The following is a 12,567-nucleotide window of genomic DNA, read 5'->3' on the forward strand; positions in this document are numbered from 1 at the left end:
TCGGTTACGTTAAATATTATAATTTATAGCCTCTGTCAGAGCAATATAAAATCGGTCATCCAGTAACAGCAAACCCAGGCGATTAACAAACACGTATAATCAATTCATAACAGCTGGAACAGTTACGCTCGCGAGATAAAATCCCATCGTCATCTTATTAATTCATGTCACCGCGATAAAATCATGAAAACCGACGGAATAAATTCCAACTATCGCGCGGCGATAAATTGGATGCCCGTTAGACTCCGGACGTTTATGCAAATCCATATTTTTATACGAAACAGATAAAACAAAATGCTCGGGCTAAAAATGTTCGAAAAATCGTTATTTTACTTTGATAAAATATAAAATGTTTTTTCCATGGTTTATCAGATTGCGTTATAAAGGAAAACGATCAATGATTATATTCGCATTATTATTCGAATAATTTTTAAATCTCTATTCGAATAATCTTTTTGTATAAAGAATTATTCGAACAAATAGATAGAATAATCTGTGACGAGTAATGTGAATGATTTTTATTCGATTAAAATATTCGATTGAAATATTCGACTAAAAAATTAATTCAGGCGATTCATTCAGCGATTCGGAAGAATTCGAATAAATATTTCACGAGTTACAATAAATTAAAGATCGCAAAATTCACAAAAAACTGTAAGAAATCTGCAATTTTTAAAATCCTTCAAGGCCTATAATTTAACTCGGGGTTAACCTTTTTCGATCAAATTTTTTGCACGCATATAAACCGAGATCTGCAAAAGATATTTTTTAAATTTTCGTTATAGGTTCAGATAAAAAAGTTAAACAACGAGGGTTTTTAACTTTTTCTTCTCATTCCAAGTAATAGCAAAATTAAAAAGAAAAGATTTTTAGTCTAGTAGACTAGACCCTCTATCATCTAAAAAAAAGATTCAAGTCATTTAGTTCAATTTCGAAAAAGTTATTGCGTTTTGAAAGGTGTACGAACGCTTTTGTGTGCCACTGTAGTTCATTCGTCTCCATCAAAATCGCATAAAATCGTCCACGATCCTACAAGTGTTTCGCGGTTTCGCGATCGCGTGGCAAAGTAGCCGCTTAGTCTGATTCCCGAGAAGCCCGTGGGCCCCGGGAAACTGAAGCCCCCGATTAGAATTGTCCTCAGTCAGCCGGAAGCGACAGTGGCTAAACATCAATCGCCGTCGTCGGATCGACGGGGAGCGATCGATGCCGGTCTTGTCGCTGACACCGGCGGTTATCCATCAGTCTTCGCTGTCTACGGGGAGCTCGAACGTGAATGATGAAAGCCAGCCGAAAAAAAGGAAACGTCTGAAAAACCGTTTCGCGAATCGATTAACAATTCTCTCGTCTTGACAAGGACCGGGAGCATTCCGCTTTGTTTTCGAGCGGCCGCGCGGACTGCGGGAGCAGAGACAAAGCTGCGCGCCTAGGCAACGGCAAAGAATTTAAACGCCGGAAGCGTAATCTTCGTGCATCGGACTGCCAGATCTCCTGAAGCGGCTTAAGAAAATACGGACGTCCCGAGAAAATTGGAGCAACTAGCGACAGCATGATAAAAGCGGAGATTTACGGCGACTCACAGCGGTTCTAAGTCCCGAAAACGTGGGCGAAACGTGAAGATAACAGGGAATTAATTGAAAACTTATGATTAAAATGAGCATCTTTTTGCAAATTCTTATTTTCATATGTTATTTTGTAAAAATCAGAATTGAAGAGAAGCAGCTTCTTTCGTCAATTAAAAGATTAAAAATAAAATAAAAATGCTATTAGATCTTGTATAGCATATAATATATATCATAATATATATTATTATTATATTATTATATATATATAATAATGATAACGGTGCATCGAACTTAAAATCCAGAAACATTATCTTAAAGTAGAGATTTGATGCTTTCGCTTGAAAAAAGAGTTATCATCCTACGATGATTTTCGCGGAGTTATATATATATATATATATATATATATTATTATTATATATATTATAATATGTATTATAGCATAGAAAAATTTTGGACACTTTTGGCCAAATCTGACTGATGATAACTCCGCGAAAAATCATCGTAGGATGATAACTCTTTTTTCAAACGAAAGCTTCAAATCTCTACTTTAAGATAATGTTTCTGGATTTTAAGTTCGATGCACCGTTATCATTGTAATCCTTTAAATATGATATCATGTTTGTCATATAGAAAATTATCAAGTTTGACGAAATGCACTGATTTGTCAGATTTGTCATCAATTGGTTAAATCTTTTTCGGAGATGCAGTTTAAAAGAGAAAAGAAACTTTTCGTACTTTGATTTCGAAAATTGCAGTTATACGTCAAATATTGATTACGAAATAAAGTAGAAATTTTTCCAAAGTAATTACAAGATGCCGCCATGATATTCGGTGTCCCCATGGAAATTTCGAGCACTGTATAAAAATGCGACCATTTCCCCACGCTATAGGAAGATCAATAAATCTACAAGAAAATCGGAGTTGGGAGAGACGGGGCGAGCACGCGACGACGGGCTCGCGAAACATGGATAAGGTGTTCTCTTTTTTTTCCTTCTTCTTTTTTAATAAACACGGTCTCGCCGGATGGGAAATACAGGCGGTCGAATATCGACGCGAGCGGAATCGGCCGCGATTGAACGGGAAAACTCGGCTGATTTACATTTCGGTGACATCAGGTTCAGCACGGACGTATTATCATAAAAGAATGGCGGTCGGTTTAGCTTCCCCGGAGGACATTATCGGCCACCTGCTGTTTCCCTGACTAGAACCAGACCTGCGGCCACGCCTACCTTTTATCCGCTCCGACGGGGAACGGAAGACTCGCGGATCAGACGCTTCAACGACGTCGGACTATAACTTTCCTTCTGCAAAGCTCGGGGAAAAAGCCCGACCGCTTCAACAGAGCTGACCCATATTGACGACTGATCGCTGAATTGCTTTTTAACCCTTCGGCGGCGCCGCGCTTGCTTCGACACGTTCGCTACGATTCACCTTTTCTCGATCCAACTGCACGGCCGATTTTGTGTATTTATGATTTTATTAATCGTTGGAATGGCGCAAAGTGGGAAGTAGTCGATGAGAATTGGGTAATGGCGGTCGGCGGGTCATGATGATCAGCATTGTTATTACGAAATGGTACGGTAACGTCTACCTAATTGACGCTCAGATATGTGCACTAAAGTGGACAATTTGGGAAGAGGCGATACGATTATATGTATAATAGATAATGCGATTATAGAAAGTGTTCCAAAATTATGGTACTTCCGGGAAATGAGAGATTCCTGAGGTCATTTGAAATAACTTTTTCCTTTACAAAAATGTTCTCCGATGCATCGTTCACGAGTTATTAACGAAAAACAATGACCAATGAGAGGCGAGCTCGGCTGGTGCGAGCGGACGAAGCTCAGTTCCGCTCATTGGCTCGGCCGTCTCGCGCCAGTCGAGCTCGCCTCTCATTGGTCACTGTTTTTCGCTAATAACTCGTAAACGAAGCTGCGGATTGCAATTTCGCTGACGAAAAAGTTACTTCAAATGACCTCAGGAACTCCTCATTTCCCGAAAGTACCATAATTTTGGGACATCCTGTATAATACGATTATATATAGTTTTTATAGTTGTGAACAATCGGTAACTATATATTATGATATATTATATTTTGTGTAGAATCTGAACGTTATAATTAGGGAGAATTTACTGTACTTTCAAAAATCGCCATTTCATTGCAACGTATCCTAACATCACCCTTCACACTGTGAAGAACCCATCACTTAATTGTTGGTACGCGCCGATGTAAGTATTCATTGATAGATTTTTCCTACAGCGTGACTGTTAATACTATAGTTTAATAATTATAGTTCTCTCGTTCAGATAATGGTTTATATCATAATTTAATATAAATATATATTTAATTTATTTCTTTTCTGTATTCACTTCTAATAAATGATGCATATGGGGCTAATGGTGGGTCACCTTGAAGAATATTTAATAAAAAAAGAACAGAAGAGAAGTACGAAAGAAGCAAAAGAAAGACAGAGAAAGAAAATGAAAACCAATGTTAAAAAGAAGATAAAGCTAGATGAAACAACCAAAAAATCTTCTCATAATATCGACGATGACGATGTAGGCGAAGCCAACAATAGCTATAACCAACATAACCATTTGCAATCAATTTGGATAAGAATAAGTCAAACAAATAACTAGAAAATTAATAGTATTTTCATATGTGTTAAATAAAAGTAGAAATATATGTATATTGATTGCGTTTATGGAAAAATTGAGTAGTTGCTGCTACTTTTACAAGCAGAAACATTAAAAGAATTTGAACGTATCAATATATTATTTTTGATCCAATAAACCGACGTAAAGAAATAAAAAACGTGCTACATAGTTTCTATTTCTCTCAATCGACGCGGACAATTATTAATTTGCATGAAATGTCTGTAAAAATAGATCAGAGTAGAGAAAATATACTCACTAATAAATGGGAGAAAGAATTGCTCGAAATTGTATAAAAAGTGAATGATACTTCGTACAATTTTTCGAATGGCTCAAATAAGCCGAGTACCAGCGACTAGAAAATGTGAATAATGCAAGCGATTAAATAAATAGTCTGCCGATTTCATGCACTTGCGATCCAAGTGTAGTAATTTAAAACAATAAATTAAAAGAAAATTAGAGCGAACTGAAATGATTAAAAAGAGCGAAATTTCTATGCGAACTGCCTTTTTTATTCCGCATAAAGTTCCACAATTCGGTGAATTAAATTCGCTCCTTCTTCACAAAGCGTCTTTTGTCCACGCCGCCGGAAAATCGCGGACCCAAGGATGAAAATTTGTATCTCTCCCGTAGATCCGAGATCTGTGAGTTGGTGGGGTGGCGTCCGGGGGACAAATCCCAGCCGTGTTCTACTTAAAACCATCCACAAATTTCAGCCCGACAGCGATTGGATCGGATGCATCTCGATGGACGTTCCCAATACTTCGTGCCGGCGATTTTTTTGCCGTGGCCGTGGCTCTTTGAGAGGACGGGAAGAAGGAAACTTTTTGCAGAGAATGAACGACGGTCGACTTTGCAGCCGGCATTTATTCTCCGGGCATGTATAACGTGCCCCGCATTCGCGTCACCGCCGATAGAAAAGTCGTAAAGATAGTGCCGGAGACGACGACGACGACGACGACGACGGCGGACCCCTTTTTTTCAATGGAACCGGACCAGCCTCCGAGGCATTGCCGATAAGGCTCGGCAACGTTTATGGCACTTTGTGCATAGGGAACGTCACCCTCGGGCCAGCTGAATTTTTTATGGCCGCGATGATTTACGCTGCCCTGGAAACCGCGGGTCCGAATCGCGGCCGAAATTTCTTCACGCCGGGAATGCTGCAAACGGTGTGCATCTATTTCGTGGGCGAATCTTCAGCGGGAAATTCGATGCGAATGTTTTATGGGGAACGAGTAGCCCGAGTCGGCGATCGCTCCGACACAAGCGGCGGAGAAGCCATGAAATTAATTTTTATTGTATAAAGACTATTGTTAATACTCTGAAAAAATTGTTGAATGGCTCATCGGTATCAGCGAGTAGAAAATTTTAATAATGAGAGGCTGCCGATTTCATGCATTTGCGACGGAAATGAGTAATTTAAAACAGTAGATTAAAAGAATTTTAGAGAGAACTGAAATTAACTTAACTTAACTTAACTTAACTTAACTTAACTTAACTTAACTTAACTTAACTTAACTTAACTTAAATTAAATTAAATTAAATTAAATTAGAAAGAGCCGGGATTTCTATGTAAACTGCCTTTGTTATTCTGCATAAAAAGTTTCACAATTCAGCGATTAGTGGACTGCCAATTGTATGCATTTATAGCAAAAATCTGTGAATTTAAAACAATAAAATGATTCAAAGTTATTAAGATGGATCAATTTAAACTTATTAAAATTATGGAAGGAAAAGAATGAAATTGTACACTTGGCTCTCCTATTTTTCAATCGATGTATAAAATATTTATTTTGCACAAAGTTCCACAGTTTAATGATTAGGTAACAAGCGATCGTTACTATGAAAAGAATTTCGATTATAACGAAATAATAGTATTTAATGTTTGATTACTTTATCGTTAAATTATGTGACGACTCGCGATAATCGACGGGCTCGATTCTCTTAATTTTTTGTTTCAATAAAGTATACGGAGCTGTTTCTTGCCGTCATAACAGGTCTTACATCCTCACTCTTTCGAGTGTATACTCCGAACGTATACTCGGCTGTCGGAAAGTATACTTCACTAGCAAGCAGTCTAGGTCGTTCTAAAGATAGTTGAAAGGCTTCGGCGTACTTTGAGCCATAGAAATTTTGAGTGCGTTTCTTGAAGAAGCCTCGGAAGTACCGCCGGAAGCGAAACTCCGATCAACTATCAAGGAACCGGCTGAAAGTGATGTTCCTCCGGCGAAGACGCAACTATGCGTATAAATGTAACAGTAATTACTAGACGGCGGATTTTATGCATTTATGGGAGAAATGGTTGGATGAAATTCGAAATTGTGTAGACATTCTCGAATTTCAAAATAGTATTACATCACTGCAATATTAAAATTGTTGCATGAAGAAATACATTCTTGTTCAATCATTGTTTTTTACAATTAATGCAGATTAATGCACAATTAATTCATTGTACATAAAGTTCTAGCGTTTAATAATTACTGCCTCCTTATAAATAACTTTTGGAACGTCAAAATATAGATAAGTAAATTTAGGTTGTAGTAGCCTAACAACGAATGTAAAAAACGCTATAATCGCGAGCAAAATGCAACAGATGTATCAAATTACCGAATTGTGTTTACTAGGATATTGTAATCTGCGCGAGGATTTGTGCAGTGCATTGTCAATCATAATGAATTTAGTAACTCATTGTAACATACAATCGGATCATAATATGTGTGCATCATAACGTTGTGCATGGATCGTTCAGGAAATATTGCTAAAATAAAATAGAGTTTTTCTGTTTATTTGGAGGGTTAAAGATGCTGAATTCCAAATAAAAAAGACGTAATGGAGACTTTGAATCTTGAGTAAAAAGGAGAAACATAATTCTGAATAAAAAAGAAAACTGAAGATCTTGAATTCTGGATAAAAAGGAGTAATGGAGACCTTGAATGCTGAATAAAATGGAGAAATAGAGTCCTTGAATTCTGAATAAAAAAGAGGACTGGAGATCTTCAAACTAAGATAAAAAGGAGATATGGATACCTTGAATTTTGAATAAAGGGGTGTAATGGAGACCTTGAACTCTGAATAAAAGGATGTAATAAAGATCTTGAATGCTGAATTAAAAGAAAGAATAGAGTTCTTGTATTCTGAATAAAAAAGAAGATTGGATACCTTGAAAACAGGATAAAAAGGAAAAATAGAGGTCTTGAATTCTGAATAAAAAGGAGTAATGGAGACTTTGAATGTCGAATTAAAAGAAAAAAGGAGCTCTTGTATTTGAGTAAAAAAGAGAATTGGAGACCTTGAAACCTGAATAAAAAGAAGAAATGAAGACCTCGAATGCAGAATTATAAAAAAAATAGAGTCCTTGTATTTTGAATAAAAAGGAGAACTGGAGACCTTTAAACCAGAATAAAAAGGAAAAATGGAAACCTCGAATGCTGAATTAAAAGAAAACAGGAGCTCTTGTATTTTGAATAAAAAAGAGAATTGGAGACCTTGAAACCTGAATAAAAAGGAGAAATGGAGTCCTCGAATGCAGAATTAAAAGAAAAAATGGAATCCTTGTATTCTGAATAAAACAGAGAACTGGAGACCTTGAATTCTAAATAAATGAGAAAACTGGAGACCTTGAAACCCCTGAATAAAAAGGAGAAATGGAGTCCTCGAATGCAGAATTAAAAGAAAAAATGGAATCCTTGTATTCTGAATAAAACAGAGAACTGGAGACCTTGAATTCTAAATAAATGAGAAAACTGGAGACCTTGAAACCCCTGAATAAAAAGGAGAAATGGAGTCCTCGAATGCAGAATTAAAAGAAAAAATAGAGTCCTTGTATTCTGAATAAAAAGGAGAACTGGAGACCTTGAAACCAGAATAAAAAGGAGAACTGGAAACCTTGAATTCTAAACAAATGAGAAAACTGGAGACCTTGAAAGCTGAATAAAAAGCAGAAATGGAGACCATGAATTCGAAATGAAAAGAGCGAGATGATGATCGATAGGCTAGCCTTCTTACCCTCTGATTGGTAAACGCGTTCGAGTCGGAGATGGAGAAGGTGTCGACGATGGAGTCGAATCGGACTAGTTTCTTCGGGTGCTGTGGTTTCTTCGATCGCGGACAGAGCGAGCACATGGCTGAGTCCGTTGGTGTCGTCGGGGGCATATTCGACGAATATTCACGATTCTTCACGGTTTGTCACAATTGCTTTTACACTTCACCCGGCATCGAAGCGTTCGGTCACTGGTTCTACAACGATTTATCGTACACGTCTGGCACGATGGGAAATCACGGGATTCGTAAAAAGAACCGTGTTTCCTATATGTATATATCCTAAATAACTTGATCCCACCTGTATGTTTCTGGTCGATGCTAAAAAAACGAATCGGTACGTTCTTTTTATATAGAGTCCTTATGCTAATCGTCTCTGTTCACGACGCAATAAACGCGGCTTTGTAAACGAGTCTATATCGGCAGTGATTCTTCTTATTGTCTCACGTTCGCAGTCACAGGCTCCGTCGGTCTTATCCGTAGAAACGAGTCCTTCGCTCAATCATTTGTCAACATCGTATTTGTGGTGGCGCGATGTGTACGCAATTTAATTATCCTGATGCGTCCCCCTTTCGTGGCCTGGTTTCGGATAACGCAAAACGTGCACACACACACACAGACACAGTTCGTGACTAATAAGTTAATGTACCGAGTTACGTGGCCTAACCTAATAACAGTCGTTAGAATGATATTGGATTGGGGATGGTTTCAGAACGAAGCACGGAATTTATTTGCGACGATGTGGTGAATAAGTAAATTGGAAGGCCCGCCGAAATAGAAGCGGGCTCGTGATCGATACGCGACTTCGCCCGGACGGTAAACGTTCGCTACTGATAATAGCACGTGCACTTTCTATAAATGATAACGCGGTGGCTCCGAAAAATATTTGATTAGTATCGATTCGATGATTGAAGTTTCCTTTTTACATTGACCCCCTAAAAACTGTTGTAATATATTTTCTTTAAAGTTTTATTCAACTTCGAGAGTTCTGTGCTACCAATTTTATAACATAAGATACAATATAAGAGTTTTATATCAATAATTCAGAAAATTGTACTATATTTACAGAGGCGTTTCAACATGTAAAATTTTCGAGGCAGAACGTATTCGCAGTTTTTCTCTGTTATGTTATGTGTAGAATTTTTAGTTGGAAAATTAACTGTTGATGTACCAAAGCGAAAGCTTCGAGCATTAATATGAGTCTAGGTTTATTGTTGTACGATTTTTTGTTACCAAGTTACAATTTTTTGAAGATCGGATCTCTTTAAATATTTTTTGGAGTACACTATGTTCGTATGATTGAAAATTGTACGCAAGAGTTTAAGACTTTTAATTCTCGAGATAGCAAAAGATTTGTTGCTCAAGAAAGTTCAATCAGCGAGTATAAAAATTTAGCAACAATAATTTCGGTCTTGTACTTCGCCCTTTTCAAGTTAAAGGTATTCACGTGCTTCTCTGATCATTGAAGAACAATAAAAACAGAATACAATTATAAACTCCTAATTAACACATCCAATAAATAGCAAAAAGATTGTTTATATAGATCAACAAAATCCATTACAAATTATAGAAAATATTAAAGTGAAAAAACGAGAGTTATCTCGACAGCTAAATTCGTCTGTAAATTATATGAACTAATTCAAAACTGTTCCCTGTAAAGAGCTATTTTTTGGTGGCTCTAAAAATTCATTGCTAATTAATCGGATCTTCCTATAATTTCCAGAATCTTCTAAAAACGAAAACAATATTCTTTATAACAAAAATAAAACAGCAATACGATATTTGCTTGTATTCTAGAAAAATGCATAAAGATCTGCACTTGAGTCTTCGAATAGCTGCAGTGCAATTATGCATTTCGAATGTAAGCACCGTGCGACATCTCGCCGATGCACCGTGCACCGGCTCTGCAAGTCGGTAACGCAGAGAACCGCCGGTAAAACGCGAACGCACCCCCGAAACTGCAGTACCACTCGCGAAATGCACGAATTCACCCTCCCGGAGCAAGGTTATCGCTGGAACCCCGGCAAAGATCGATAGTCCTTAACTAGCTCCGGAAAGTCCCATCAGGGCTGATGCGAATTTGCCTCGAGAAAAAGTTGCCCATTCGTTCCACGCGAAATGGCACATTCGTTTTTCACGAAGAAGCAATTATACCCGGGGTTGTTCACCGGTTCCCTCGGCTAGCATCGATCTTAATTTGCGTCCGAGGTATTAACGCGCGGTTCATTTTCACGTTGTTTCGCCTAATTACTTTCCATTCGCTCGAACATTTTTCTCCGTTCCCGACTCCGTTACACCGATCCATTCCCGTGAAATCGAGAAGAGTGGCTCTCGTGGGATAATTCGTATAGGAATTTATTAGGCTACTAGAATTATCGCCCATTTAAAAGTGTTATCGCTGTCTGAGGCACTTTCTTTGTTGTCGGTAGACTGACGGATTTTATGCGTTCGTGGGCAAAATGGGTTAAGAAAATGGGTTAGCGAATAGTGAAAACATCGGAGGAATTTAAGGTAACATTGTTTTAATCTATTAAAACCATTGAAAGAAGTTCATTCGTATCTAACTTTTGTGTTACGCAACCGATGCAAGCAATTTTTATTTTGAATTAGGTTCTAATAGATTAAGTTAATAATTATTATAATAGATTAATGTTATTATAACAGATGAAGTTAGAAATTGAGTTTTAATAGATAAGACTGCGGATAATAATAGATAATATTTACTTCATAGAAAGTAAAAATTGTCGAAGTTAATTGTAAGAAACAGAATTTAGATGAAAATGTCTTTCCTGTTTTAATAATTGCAATAAGTGGAAAATGATATAACAATATCCATAAATTCTTCTAATGTCTTTACAGTTTTGTATTTGTTCTGTCGATTTTTATCGTAAAAGAATACCGTAAATATAAAACTGTGAGGACATTAAGTGAACTTAAGAATATTGTTATATTATATTCCGCTTGTTACTATTATTAACCCTTTGCACTCGAGGCACCACTAAAATTTGTTACGTTTTAGTATTAAAATAATTTTTATATCCACAAAATTTAGATTTAAAAAATTGTTAAGGGTGTAGTTGTTGCGTGACTCCCAAGAGTCAATTTCATATGCATAAAATCCATTTTGCCATATGAAATAAAAACACTATAAGTTAGAAAGATGATTTTATATTTACGGTTAAAATAGCTCCGAGTGCAGAGGATTAAAATAGAAAAGACATACTTTCTACGATTAACTTAGACTATTTTTATTTTGCAAAAGATCCGCCGTCTAGTTATCAGTAATTAGAAACGCCGAAATATATGAGTAGATCTTAGAAGATAGGTCAATTTAATAATTTCTTCTTTTATATAAATATCAAATCGTTCGGAAAGTTGTTCCGTTATTTCGCCAAAAAAGTGTAACACTATTTTCTAAACTGTAGAACGAAAAGAAACTTTTTGATATTTTTCCGGTAGCTTCGAAATCATTTGCCCGCAAAAGACCTGTTTTTTACTGTCGAAATACCGAGTCAAGTGCTTCTTCAATACCCGAGCAAAACGAAATTTTGTTGAAAAACGGAACAGCTTTCCGTACGACCCGATAGATATTTGCACGATGCGAACTTTTCCGATGAAATAGAAAATCGCTGCACGCGGAGATCGCGAACACCTGACCCGATTTCCGGCGATTTTAAAGGAAAATGTCGGCCGACGTTAACCAAGATCCTCGCCTTTTAAACCGTCCCATTTTTCCTCGCGCTATTCGCGTCGATGCGACGCCGGTCACGGTGTAATCAGATTAAGCCGAGCCTGGAGAGACGAGGCTATAAATAGTCCACGAATTTCCCTAAAACTGTCCATTTTGGCGGCTGAAGATTCCGCTCGGCTGCACCGGAATCATCAACGACCGTTCCAGCCAGCGAGCAACGAACGAATCGTCGAAGAACCGTCTGAAAAACACGAATTGCGAAGAGTTTCCCGAGCGAAGAGTTGGCACCGTCGATCCGGAACAAAGGAGGCAAGAGGCTCTAATTGTCTTGTAAAATCGCTATTGTCCCGCGGCGGCGTGTCCGCGAGAGGATTTCACGGCGTCGCAGTCGTTCCGAAAATCGCGGATCAGGAGGGAAGTAGGAGCAGTTTCGACCGGACGTCGATGTAATTCGTTCGTTCGCGGGCACAATGGCAGAGCGCGTCGAAGCAGACATACCGTGAGAGCCAGGTGGAATTGAATTATTCGCGGCTGGAACTGCACCGGCGAGTCTCGCGGCACGCTCGAACGAACTAACGAGTGCACGAGGACCGATGCGCGACGCTGGAAATCGCGCAAGGC

At 37.9% G+C, this 12,567-nt stretch overlaps 1 protein-coding gene across 13 annotated transcripts in view; it reads right to left on the reverse strand.

Moving 5' to 3' along the window:
- The window catches only part of LOC117223970 (discs large 1), a 950,943-nt gene that overhangs the window by 453,327 nt on the left and 485,049 nt on the right, over window positions 1–12,567 (reverse strand). The window lies entirely within an intron of this gene.

This window comes from Megalopta genalis, chromosome 5, assembly GCF_051020955.1.
Source record: "Megalopta genalis isolate 19385.01 chromosome 5, iyMegGena1_principal, whole genome shotgun sequence".
NCBI classification, from domain to species: domain Eukaryota; kingdom Metazoa; phylum Arthropoda; class Insecta; order Hymenoptera; family Halictidae; genus Megalopta; species Megalopta genalis.